Genomic DNA, 13944 nt, shown 5'->3' with positions numbered 1-13944 from the left:
CGTAAGGCACTTGTCCCTACATGTGTGTTGCTTTTACCACTACTCAATTTTTGGTGGAAGATAGTACAGATGGCATCACTGTAATCAGAAGCACAAAAAAAATGCCACTGGTGAGCTCTGGGATGACAGCATTTTGGTGGTGGCGGCAGCAGCTAGCATTGAAGGGCGTGTTGGCTGGCTGACCATTGGTGGTAATACATGCTGTCGGACACTGCCACAAGCTGTTTGCGACGAGCTCCCCCTGCTGCTTACATAAAGTCGTCTCCTCCTCCTCTCTGTCTCCCCCTCTGAACTGTCCCCCTGTTCATCTTGTCTTCTGGACTTCCATGTGGCATCCATGCACACATCATGATCATCATCCATAGTTTTGATTGTATCAGACATTTCCGAAACTGCACCAACCACAGGTAGTTCAACATCATCCTCACACCTTATGTCATCTATGTGTGTAGTGATGCCTAACTCAGACATATGTGGTGGTGTTGGTGTAACATCCTTGGCTCCTTCATCTTGTAACAATAATGGTTGTGGATCAGTAAAGTCACCAAAAACATGTGTGAATAACTCCTGCGACATCTGATGTGCAGCGGCTGTGGTGCTAGTAGTAGTGGTGGTGGTGGTGGCTGCCGGCTGAGTGGTAAGTAGTTGTGGGGTGCCTGAATCAGAGCAGGAGGAGGAAGATATGTCATGGTTCCATGCAGAAGCTGAGGAAGATGAGTGTTCTGTGTTAAATAGTCAACTATGTCCTCAGAATCGTGGGTGTTGAGGGTATGTGTCATCTGAACACTGTGCTTTGGTTGAAGGCTACACAAAATCACGCCAGCACAATCTCGAACAGACCTGCGGGGTGGCCTGCCTCTACCTGTTATTTTTTTTCCATATTGGGGGTATGCAGGACTACTATCAATATGCAATAGTGGTAGACAGTAGACAGTGTGTGTAATCACAAAGAGGCACACAATCAGTGTCAAAGACACAGCAGCTGTGTGTGTGCGTGTGTGTGTGTGTGTGTGTGTGTGTGTGTGTGTGTGTGTGTGTGTGTGTGTGTGTGTGTGTGTATCACAGGGCTGTGTACTTTAACACACACACAGAGGTATCCTATAGTACTTTCAATCACAAATACAGTTGCAAGCTAAGCACTGCTTATGATACACAGCGTGCTGGATTGTAATAGATAGAAGAGGATGGTAGAACTGCAAGGCCAAGCAGTAACTGTGGCCTGGCCTGTATGCAGTGTGTAACCCACACAGACAGATATCAATGACAGATACAGTTGGAAGCTAAGCAGAGCTTATGATAGACAGTGTGATGGCTTGCTTGCAATAGTTAAAAGAGTATAGTAGAACTACAAAGCCCAGCAACTGACTGTGTACTATATGCAGTGTGTATAACCCACACAGACAGATATCAATAACAGATACAGTAGCAAGCTAAGCACACCTTATGATAGACAGTGTGCTGGCTTGTTTGCAATAGCAATGACTGTGGCCGGCCTGTATGCAGTGTGACAAGTGTCACACACACACACACACACACACACACACACACACACACACACACACACACACACACACACACACACACTAACTGTCCTGGTCTCTGCAGCAATGTCTCTGCTGCGTTTTTATAGGGGGCGGGGGTCTGTGGGTGAGTGCAGCCTGATTGGCTGCCATGTGTCTGCTGACTGTGATGTAGGGGGTCAAAGTTTAGCCCAATGACGAGGTATAGGGGGTGGATCGAAATGTCCTATCTGTTCGCTACCCACCACGAACACGAACAGCTGATGTTTGCCGGGAACTGTTCGCCATTCGCGCCATTCTCTACCCCCATGCACGCCAGGACAGATTTGCATTTTGTGAAAGTGCTTTCATTATCCCTATGCAAGATGATTCTTTGTAAAAAATATAAATACACAAACAGGATTTTCAAGTGGTCGAGTGAGTGGAATTACTTAGCATAGGCAGCATTGTTTCAAAACTCTAAGGGCCCTTTCACATCAGCTGCATTCTGCTTTGTTTTTGAAAAGGCGATTTTCCAAACTCAAGTTCAGTAAGGTTACAATTGGTTACAATTGGAATCATGAGATTTTCTAAAGAGACAATTGTAGTTTTGCTGCATTTTTTCTACGTTTCGATTGAGGCCAATATAGTGAAATTTGCAAAACGCAAAATGAAAAACGCATTTGCGATTACATTTTGTGATTTTTGGAGTGAAAGAGCCCTAAAGGTGGCCACACACCAATACATTTTTTAAATATCTTTTCAATTCAAGAATTGCAATCAATTTTTCGGACTGATTGTAACATCTTAAAAATCTGAGCAATGTACCACACACATATGATACATTTTTCTTCCAATTATGAAAAAAAAATATTGTACATCAAGAATTTTTTTTTATTTACACTGCACTATTCAATTTTCATATAAATTGATAAAAAAAATCCAAAACTCTTGATCTTCTTTTACCGAAGGAAAAAAAAAAAAAGAGCATTCAATTTTTCTGTACAACCGAATTTCCATAAAATTGGATAATTATATTTTATGGTGTGTGGCCACCTTAAAGTGGACCTGAACTATTGCTCAGGACAGAAAGAAAGCATAGAGAAATGTAACCTGTATGTATTTAGATAGTTAAGCCTGTCTAATTCTCCCTCATCTGTGACTAAACACAATAATTTCATTCCATTAGCTGTGTCAGCTGACTGCCATGCCAGAGAGCTCATTTGTAAACACAGGATATTAACAATATGTCTGCTTCCATGAAAGCTGGAAGTAGAGAAACTGCAGATTTATTGCAGGCTATGTATCAGCTGTAAGGGCTGGTGCACACCAAAAACCGCTAGCAGATCCGCAAAATGCTAGCAGATTTTGAAACGCTTTTTTTTATTTTTCTATGGCGTTTTGCTAGCGTTTTGCGGATTGCTGCTGCGGTTTTCAGTATAGTAGATTTCATATATTGTTACAGTAAAGCTGTTACTGAACAGCTTCTGTAACAAAAACGCCTGCAAAACCGCTCTGAACAGGCGTTTTTCAGAGCGGTTTGCGTTTTTCCTATACTTAACATTGAGGCAGAAACGCATCCGAAATCCAAAAAATGCCTCACCCAGGCATTTTTCGTTTCTGCAAAACGCCGCCTGCTCCGGTGTGCACCACCCCATTGAGATACATTGACCAAGCGGATCCGCAGCCGCAAGCGGATCTGAAAACGCCCAAAAAGCCGCTCGGTGTGCACCAGCCCTTAGAAAGAAATCTTTTTGTTTAACCACTTAAGTACCAGCGGCCCCTGTCCCCTTAAGGACCAGAAACCGCTGGTACAAGAATGACGAAATCCCAACGAATCGCCGCGCATACCCGCCTCAATCGCCGTCATCGCTGCTTGCCGGGACCATCCTGACACTCACTCTGTCGTCTCTATGATGGCAGAGTCATGTGAGTCGGTCAGGAGCCGCTTTCATTGGCTCCTAACCGTGTCTATCAATGTAAGCCAATGGGAGCGGCTTACATTGATAGACACGGCCAGGAGCCAATGAAATCAGCTCCTGAATGCCTCACATGGCATAGAAACAGGCAGAGCCTGTGAGCTGCGGCGAGAAACGTCAGTTTGAGCGGCGCAATTGGCGGGGAGCGACAGAAACGGCGAATGCGCGCTGTGGACGGTGATTGAAATCTACGCCCTGCCAGCCAGGAGCTCACCAAAACAGGGCGTAGATTTATAGGTTATAATGCTTGTATTTTAGAGCAGAGAGGAAGTTCTAAATTCAGGGCCCCTTTAAGGGTTTGCTTCCACTAGATGTGCTTTGCTAAGATTTCAGAAGCATTCACAGTTTGCTGATTACAAGGACATTTATTAATAATAATGTTCCCACTAGTGCATTGCAATCATTGTGGAAATTGCAAACCAAATGCATTCTGCTTTTTTGGTTAGATTGTGTTTGAGTCTCATGTATTACAATTGAAGGGGACTTTGCAATCACACTACAATGTTTACAGCAGATGCACAATAAAACACATTGTGCTTGTGTTTTGGGATTCCTAGTGGAAACCATACCTAACATGAACCTTTGGGTGTCATTTGTTTGCATACATTGAGATTAATGTTCACTGTTCTGTAATGTATTGATGTGAAATGTAACAATTATATGTAAAAGGTATACATTTTGACTTTTGACACACGTATATAATTTCATGTAGTACTGATAAATGTTGACCACTTACAGTGCTGCCCATAATTATTCAAATCCCTGGCAAATTTTGACATAAAGTTACTTTTATTCAACCAGCAAGTAATTTTATGATGAGAAATGGCATAGGTGTCTCCCAAAAGATAATATGATGATGTACAAGAGGCATTATTGTGTGTGGGGGGGGGGGGGGGGGGGAACATTTTCCGCTTTTATTTACATTTGAGCATAAAAGGGTCCAGTCTAAAATTATTCATACCCTTCTCAAACTGTCACAGTCTGTGGGAAAAGCCAAAGTTCTATACCCTTCCGAATAGTGCAAGCTGTTCTAAGGCATCCTAATTACCCTGATTAATTGGCAACAGCTGTTTTAATCAACTCAACAGGTGAAAAACAGTAGCTCTCTGCAGTTGGTTTGTGGGCAGTCATTGCTAAGACAAAGGAGCTGAATGAGGATCTGCAACTGTGCATTGTGGCTGCTCACAAGTCAAGAAAGGGCCACAAGGCCATTTCTAAATGTTTTCAAGTTCCAGTGGCTACAGTGCAAAGCATTATTAAAAAATACAAGATGTTCCACACTGTGGAAAATCTCAGAGGACATGGTCGGAAGCCAAAAGTGACAACTGTGCTGGCAAGGAGGATGGTGAGAGAGGTGAAAAAGAATCCAAAGATCACCACCAAGGTCTTCCCGGCAGAATATGCCACTCTGCTGGTGGAAATGTTTCAAGGCAGACAATGCAATGGTCACTGCACACTGCTGGGCTCCACGGATGCAGACCAAGGAGGACGCCACTTCTCCAGATAAGGCACACAAAAGCTTGCTTGGCCTTTGCAAATGCTCATCTGGACAAAAGAAGATGACTTCTGGTCTTCTGTGTTATGGTCAGATGAAACAAAAATTTAATTGTTTGGTCACAATGATGTTTCCTTCATTTGGCGTAAAAAAGGAGAAGCCTTCAACCCAAAGAACACCATCCCCACTGTCAAACATAGTGGTGGGAACCTAATGTTTTGGGGGTGTTTTTCAGCCAATGGACCAAGGAACCTAATCACCATAAATGGCACCATGTAAAAAGAGTAGCACATGAGGATTCTCAAAGACAACATCAGGCAGTCTGTCTAAAACTCGGCCTTGGGCACCAGTGGTACATTTCAGCATGGCAATGACCCAAAACACAGCAAAAGTGGTGAAGAAATGGTTAGCAGATAACAATATTAATGTTTTGTAATGGCCCAGCTAGAGTCCTGACTTGAATGCGATAGAGAATCTGTGAAGGAGGAAGCTAAAGATTAGGGTGATGACAAGACGACCCTCCGACCCTCCAACCCTCCAACCTGAAATATTTGGAGCTTATTGCTAAAGATGAATGGGCAAGCATACCTGTGGAGACATGCAAAAAGCTGGTCTGCAACTATAGGAAGCGTTTGATTGCTGTAATTGTTATAATTTAAGTAGGCCTCAGTTATTTGGACTGAGTTAGTCAAAAAGGCTTGGAGTGCAGATCGGCCCTTTAAGGGGATTTTCTCTGAGAGAGAGAAAATCTGCAGTTCTGTCAGCAGAACTAGAACATACCAAGAAGCTGTTCTAGTACAAGGCCGCAGGTCTCCCTGACCTGGGCATGTACCTCCACTAGAACAATAAACATAAGCCATGTTATGTAAATAACCACATTCCTGCATATAGGTCAGGAGTCTCATTGATTATTAATCAAGTAGGTGTGTATGATGACACCACGAGTGGGTCCACCAATAGTCTGATTTAGGGGGTGGCGAAGATGATGTCATATTTAACTCTTTCCTAGTCAGTATTAAAGGCTGAGGGAGCTATGGGAGCTCATTCTGCTCTTTACTTTCGCAATAGCTCGCAAGGCTGACTGGGACCTCTAAGTATGTGCTTCCTTTCTGTAATCTGATATAATGTATGCTGTACATAGGTAGTCTAGATGTAACATAGAGTAGATACAAGAAGACCTGGGTACTTTCAGCAGGAAGGTACTCACGCAGCTGTAACGCAACATGGAAGTCTGCTTTGCCAGGAGATGATAAACTGTATCTATCTGTATTTCTGTTACTTGAATAAATAACGTAAACATTGAAGAAGCCTGAGAAAGTCTATCTCCTGCTTGCTGTGTGGAGAGTCAAGTGATCTCCCAGTCTGTGAGACGTAACTGTAAGAAGTTACTGGTGTCGAAGCAAGGTGATATAAGAACAGTTTATAACAGTAGTGTTGAAACCCCTAGCTAAACAGGCAGACAGGGGCCAGGGGCCGAAGTTCTCAAGATATTCCACAGCAACACAAGTGGAGTTGACGCGGACTGGAAAGCTTATCAAGAGGATAAGTGGTGTGTGGGAGGCCGCTGGAGAGGCCAACACACGGACTGCAATCCGAGTGATGATCAGCGGCGAGTCATGGACCTGTTTTATTTGGGTTGTGATGTACACGCAATCTAGCCGAACAAAGGATTCCGTGGTGAGGTATCCCAGGCAGAGGTTTTGAGCAAGTTACCTTCGGGACCGGAGAATCCGCTGAGAGGACGCTCAGTAAACGCTCACCGAGGTCCATCGACTCGTGGGAAAAAACTTGCCGTCAGCTGATCGGATTGGAAGTCGGTACAAGTCTGTAGAGCCAGGCAAGTATAGCATTTCGTTTATTTGGTTTTGTAGCAGTGTTTGGGGTCTGTTATATATTGACAGTGTTTTTTTTCTACAGCTGTGTGTTATCTTTCTGTGTTATGCTGGTAGCAGCGTATATAGTTTCGGTTTCTCTCTGTGCAGTTCTGGGCGGGGAGGGAGGCCAGCGATGTTTATTTTTCTCCCGTGCTCTGTAGAGCAGATGGTGGATAGTGAAGAGAGCAGTTAGGGGGAGAAATAGGGAGGAAACGTTGGTGTACGAAGAGCCCAGAATAGTGGGAATACTGGTTCCAGTCAATGCTATTAGTTAGTTAGTGCTATGTAATGTTTCTGTAATCTCAGCATGATTCAGTGTCATGGGTTTTATTGTTTTTTTCTTGCGGATCGCAGAGCGTAGGTTTAGTGGGGAGGGGGGCCAATACAGTGCATCCTCCCACCCTCCCTCTCTACAGATTGGGGGAAGCACGGTTAAGGTTTGTGTCCGCGGATATCTGCTAACAGCTGGAAGAGTTGTTCAGTTTCTGTCACTCCGCATTCCAGGCAAAGGTTTATGATATGAGTAAAGTGTCGGTGTAGTTGTGGAGAATTCCTTCTGTTCAGGATGGTTTTTTCAGCCGTCCAAAGATCAGGGTTCAGAGGGTGCATGTTTTTTTTTTCCTCCATCTACATGTCCAAGATGATTTGCGTTTTTTTTTTTTCTGGGAAGGAGATAGGAAATTTCACACGCTGCTGTGTCTGTTTTGCAGGTATCCGAGAAATATATATGCTGAAATGTTTAGTGTGCATACTATGCCTTGTATGTTCTATGTATGTTCTAACTGTTTTTTTTCTGAAGGTGCATAGGATTAAGAGGTTGCTACGGGAGATTGATAGCAGCCCTCTTGGCTGGCATGCCATGACTCAACATGGCGTCGGGTTTCTGAGAAAGCCACTCCCATCTGCATGATGTATCAGGAGGGGAGGGGGCGGGAAGCGCCCACTGATAGGCACGCCCCGATGGCAGGGGGGAGGATGTGCTGGGGGGGATCCCACGTCCCATGTCACAGCTGTGCACAAGGCGCCGTGCACGGAAGCAGCTGGTGGGAGGGGGGTCCAGAGTGGGGACAGTAGAGAGATTCCACTGAGTTTCTTGGCTTCCAGATGATTTCCTCAGAAGAAGTCTGGACACAGGGAGTGTCCGCATACGTGAGCCAAGCAAGTTGCAGGCTCACGGATAGGAAGTGTGTCCCAGCTAGGTGCAGGGACACACGTAGCAGTGCAGGTCAGGAAAGTGTCTGTACTGAGTTGCTTACGGGATTATTCCTGTAAGTGGGGCACCTTAATGGGTGGTGCAGCATGAGTTCCCAATAGAGTATAGGGGGGACAGTGCATCAGGGGGGTGCCGGAGGTTGGAAAAAAGGGAGTTGACCAATCCGGGTTTCCGTCGCCGCTGCTTCAGAGCGGTAACGTTTTTTTCCGGTTTTTGTCATGGACAGGGCCAGAGCTGGACTAAGAGGTTTATGCTGGGCTGGGGCTCAGGGGCGTAGCAATAGAGGTCGCAGCGGTCGCATGCGCGACTGGGCCCGCCCGCCTGAAGCCTCGAGGGGGGGCCCGGCCGCCGGGCCCCCCCCCCCCCCCCTCCTGTTTGCATACTGTAATGTTTTGTGTTTGCGAGGAGGACGGGAGCGTGTGGGTGCTGCCGGGCCGGCATCCTTACTAATTGCGGTGCACGGGCGCAGCCGCCGGCTCAGGCAGACAATCTCGTGGTGGTCATCTTTCATCTCTCCCTCGGCTCCGCCTCCCTCCTCCCCATCGTCAGCAGCAGTCAGAGTCAGCGGTGGAGCCAGGCGAGTCTGGCGAGATGAGATGACTCATGTCATGTCACTACTGCTGTCTGTGACTATGACGTCACTCGCTCTCTCCCCTGGTGCTGGCTGGGCTGGCCTGGCTGTAGGCTCTCTATCTATAACTGCGGTGAGTGAGACACTGTAGCTTTTGCAGGCTGGGGATTCTGTCACATGCAGCTACAGGGAGGCAGAGAGGAGAGAGGCAGAGAGGCTTCCACCTTATCAACCCGCTCTCTGCCCACCGCTATAGACAGTGACTTGGAATGAGCGGCTCCAGCTGGTCTGACACTGATGAGGTGGTTTGCCAGGAGCAGATTCCTTCACAGGTCAGAGGATCAGGCTTATCAGTGTGCATGCAGTGTGCAGGGACCAGCCTTTGAAGTGGACATCACAGGAATGACACGTTTCTGGATAGTGGTGAGGCAAACTTTGTGTAAACAGCTCTGCTAAACTCTTTTGTCCCAGATTGGCTTTTCTACCTGATGCTATTAAAGAAAACACAATTTAAATTCCCTCACATGCTAACTACATTTACACTTGATATTTAACCATTGATTGAGATGGAGCTTGCTTTGATTTATTGATCCATGTGAAGTCTACCAGGTTGTTCACATCTGTGGTAACGGTTTCTTTATCTCACATCTGTGGTAACGGTTTCTTTATCCATGGCATAACATTTCTGCATCTCACATCTGTGGCATAACGATTCTGCATCTCACATCTGTGAGTAACGATTCTGCATCTCACATTCGTGGCATAACGATTCTGCATCTCACATCTCTGGCATAACGATTCTGCATCTCACATCTGTGAGTAACGATTCTGCATCTCACATCTCTGGCATAACGATTCTGCATCTCACATCTCTGGCATAACGATTCTGCATCTCACATCTGTGAGTAACGATTCTGCATCTCACATTCGTGGCATAACGATTCTGCATCTCACATCTCTGGCATAACGATTCTGCATCTCACATCTGTGGCATAACAATTCTGCATCTCACATCTGTGAGTAACGATTCTGCATCTCACATTCGTGGCATAACGATTCTGCATCTCACATCTCTGGCATAACGATTCTGCATCTCACATCTGTGGCATAACAATTCTGCATCTCACATCTCTGGCATAACGATTCTGCATCTCACATCTGTGGCATAACGATTCTGCATCTCACATCTGTGGCATAACGATTCTGCATCTCACATCTGTGGCATAACGATTCTGCATCTTACATCTGTGGCATAACGATTCTGCATCTCACATTCGTGGCATAACAATTCTGCATCTCACATCTGTGGCATAACGATTCTGCATCTCACATCTCTGGCATAACGATTCTGCATCTCACATCTCTGGCATAACAATTCTGCATCTCACATCTCTGGCATAACGATTCTGCATCTCACATCTGTGGCATAACGATGCTGCATCTCACATCTGTGGCATAACGATTCTGCATCTCACATCTGTGAGTAACGATTCTGCATCTCACATTCGTGGCATAACGATTCTGCGTCTCACATCTCTGGCATAACGATTCTGCATCTCACATCTGTGGCATAACAATTCTGCATCTCACATCTCTGGCATAACGATTCTGCATCTCACATCTGTGGCATAACGATTCTGCATCTCACATCTGTGGCATAACGATTCTGCATCTCACATCTGTGGCATAACGATTCTGCATCTCATATCTGTGGCATAACGATATATACTGCACCTATAGCTCACTATACTGAGGGCAGCCACATGTACCTGCCTACCTACCTATACTCCTGTAGCTCACAACCTATACTGAGGGCAGCCACAAGTATCTGTCAATCCTATACTGCACCTGGCTACTTATACTGCAGCTATAGCTCATTACCTATACTGACGGCACCACATGTACCTGTCAATCCTATACTGCACCTATAGCTCACTACCTATACTGAGGGCCCCAATTGTACCAGGCAATCCTATACTACACCTATAGCTCACTACCTATACTGAGGGCACCACACCACCTGGCAATCCTATACTGCACCTGTAGCTCACTACCTATACTGAGGGCAGCCACATGTACCTGCCTACCTACCTATACTGCACCTGTAGCTCACAACCTATACTGAGGGCAGCCACAAGTACCTTTCTATACTGCAACACCTATAGCTCGCTACCTATACTGAGGGCCCCAATTGTACCCGGCAATCCTATACTGCACCTATAGCTCATTAACTATACTGAGGGCACCACACCACCTGGTAATCCTATACTGCAACATTTATAGCTCGCTACCTATACTGAGGGCACCACATGTAACTGGCTACCTATACTGCAGTACCTATAGCTCGCTACCTATACTGAGGGCACCACCTGTACCCTATCTCATATGTTGGGTGGCACGGTGGTGTAGCCTTGCAGCGTTGGGTCCCCGGTTTGAATTCCAGCCAGATCAACATCTGCAAGGAGTTTGTCTGTGTGGGTTTCCTCCGGGCACTCTGGTTTCCTCCCACATCCCAAAAACATACAGATAGGTTAATTGGCTTACCTCTAAATTGGCCCTAGACTACGATACATACACTACACTACATGATATATAGACATATGACTATAGTAAGGATTAGATTGTGAGCCCCAATGAGGGACAATTAGTGACAATATACTCTGTACAGCCACTAGGACACGCTCTATAGGCAGCAACAGTGTTAGGGAGACTTGCCCAAGGTCTCCTACTGAATAGACGCTGGCTTACTGAACAGGTAGAGCCGAGGTTTGAACCCAGGTCTCCTGTGCCGAAGGCAGGGCCCTTAACCATTACACTTTCCAGCCACTACTCCTCACCCTCTCTCTGCTGTTACTGCTGCGTCACTATTTGACACTAATCACCTGTTCCTGACCACCTGTCACTAATTGTCTCCTATCTGCTACTACTCATGCCCAACCACAACCTGTTGCCAATTGGAAAGCTGAACAGGGTCCTAGGAGCAAAAGTTGTCATTGCAAAGAGGCCTATGTTCATAGAAGGGCATGTACAGAGTTCAAAAAGTAGAGTAAGCAGCGGAGCGTACTGAAGAGATGTTTCACCTGTCCTACTGGCATGTTCCTCATTATCTTCCTATGTCTGGACTCCTGTGACTCACTGGCAAGCTAGTGAACTGTGGGGACTTTGATGTCACATCAGCGTGGAGTTAGAGGAGAAGGGACAAGCATACTGATCAGCTATAGGACGAAACGCAGAACTAGGACATGGGAGTTATTGAGCTCCTGTATGTTTATATGATTGATTGTAGGAAAGAGGGGACACGGACGCTGAGATGTGTCAGGCAAAAAGTGTATGTGTGGGTGAGGAGGGGGGCCCAGGTCCATATTCCGCATCGGGGCCCAGAGGTCTGTAGCTACGCCACTGCTGGGGCTGTTTTTTTGTGCCTTTTTTTTTCGTCCACTGATTGGTCAAATATGTTTTTTTCCAGCTCCTATCAATTGTAGCACAAAGAACAAGAACTGACAGCAGTTCATGGGGCAATTATACAAATGAAAGAATTGCCATGTACAGAGTGACAGTGTATCAGTACGGTGTTTGCCATGTGACTACCTACCAAGTGGGCAGTCAGGGATCTGCATACAGGCATGTGACGCTGGTATGCTTAGCCCGGCACCCGGTGTAGTTTAAGTGTTAAATGCTCCTTCCTACTGGGAGGCAGCCATTTTTTTGCAGTTTAGATAGTGGCACGGCAAACATTGATCAGAGGGTACAACACACAGAACTTCTAGCAGAGCTGGTATCGCGATGAAGTTCTAGATAAGTTAATGCGAAAATGAGTAAGAGCATTGCAGGCTCACCTGCAAAGCAGCAACAGGTATGGCATCCGTAATCTGTGCATGTGACGGCCGCGCATGGACAGATAAGGGGGGATGTGGAGTGAGCTGCAATGAGGTGAGAGCTTCCAGAGGTGAAGTCCGCGGGAGCATATTTTAAACAGGTAAGTACTGAGGATAGTACTGAGGTAGGGGGGTGAAGTTTAACTCCAATCTACTAAAAAGAGTAAACAGAGTTCATGAGAACCATAAAGCAACGAGATCAATTACGATATATAGTGATCAATTTAAAGTGTACAGAGTACAAGCCGCAGGGCGAATCCCAAATCACTAATAAGAATTGATTTGTTTGTATTTTGATTTCAGGAGTTGGGCAATATGGAATCGAGACAGCTGCAGTGCTGGCAGCAAAGATGGAGATGTCAGTCGGATAAGCGAAAGGTTCCAGATGCCAATCTAAGTTTGGAGAAACACGAGATTCCTGAAATTGGAAAGAGACTAAAACACGAGATTCCTGAAATTGGAAAGAGACTAAAACACGAGATTCCTGAGATCGGAAAACGTCTAAAAAAACTGACTGAGCAAAGCATAGTGCAAATTGCTAATGTTTTTCTTTCCCAAGGTGGTGCTTTTATAATGAAGAGTACCGTGCTGATGGTGATCCTAGGTTGCCATTTCGTCCTAGGAGAACGAAGAGAGGACATTCTCATGTATAATAAGGGGTTAATGAGAATGCAAGGCCCAAGCATGTTAATGTTGGGTGACAAAGGTACTAATCCTTTCACACCTCCCTCCGCTTGGCACAGATGGACCATGCAGGGACGGAGGAAAAGAGCACTTGTGCCAGGAGAAAACAAATTTCAGGGCACAATGTGGGTGAAAGGTCTGAAGGGTCAGGTGTGCGGGCAGTGGGAATTGAATGGCAGTACAAATCTGCTATTGAATACCACACTCCCAGAATCGACGCACCGATCCAAAGGTTTGTTAAAAGGTACATTGCAGTACAATGAGTACGTGCAAAAGGTGGAGTGTGTGATTCAGGGGTACCTTGTCTTGGTTATGCAGAGTGAGATGGTTCCAGATTGGAGAGGAACGAGTAGGAGGCGTCAATTCTCCTGCCGGAGAGACGCGGGGGACAACATCACACTCTGGAGCTACCAACAGAGAGTGCCTCTGAAACAACTATACACACGTAAAGGCTGGAAAGCCGAGGGTGGGTGGTTCTCAAAACAAGAAGTAAAAATCGAGATCAAGCCACATTTCCAGGTGACAAAGAGGGTAGGGAGAGCAGTCCCGGGGGAGGGAAAGCCAACACAGGGAACCCCATCCACACTAAACGGGTCACAACAGGGGGCGATATTACACAGTCCATATGCAGCCGCTTATCCTCATGCTAGGTGGGTAAGTGAAGAGGTACTCTTAATTGAAAGATTGCAGAGAGTACAGTCTTCCCGACCTCAGGTACATATTGTGCCTCAGGACGTAAGGGGGGAAGAGGTCC

This window comes from Hyperolius riggenbachi, chromosome 2 (genome assembly GCF_040937935.1).
Source record: "Hyperolius riggenbachi isolate aHypRig1 chromosome 2, aHypRig1.pri, whole genome shotgun sequence".
Classification (NCBI taxonomy): Eukaryota; Metazoa; Chordata; class Amphibia; order Anura; family Hyperoliidae; genus Hyperolius; species Hyperolius riggenbachi.
This window is presented reverse-complemented; position numbering follows the sequence as displayed.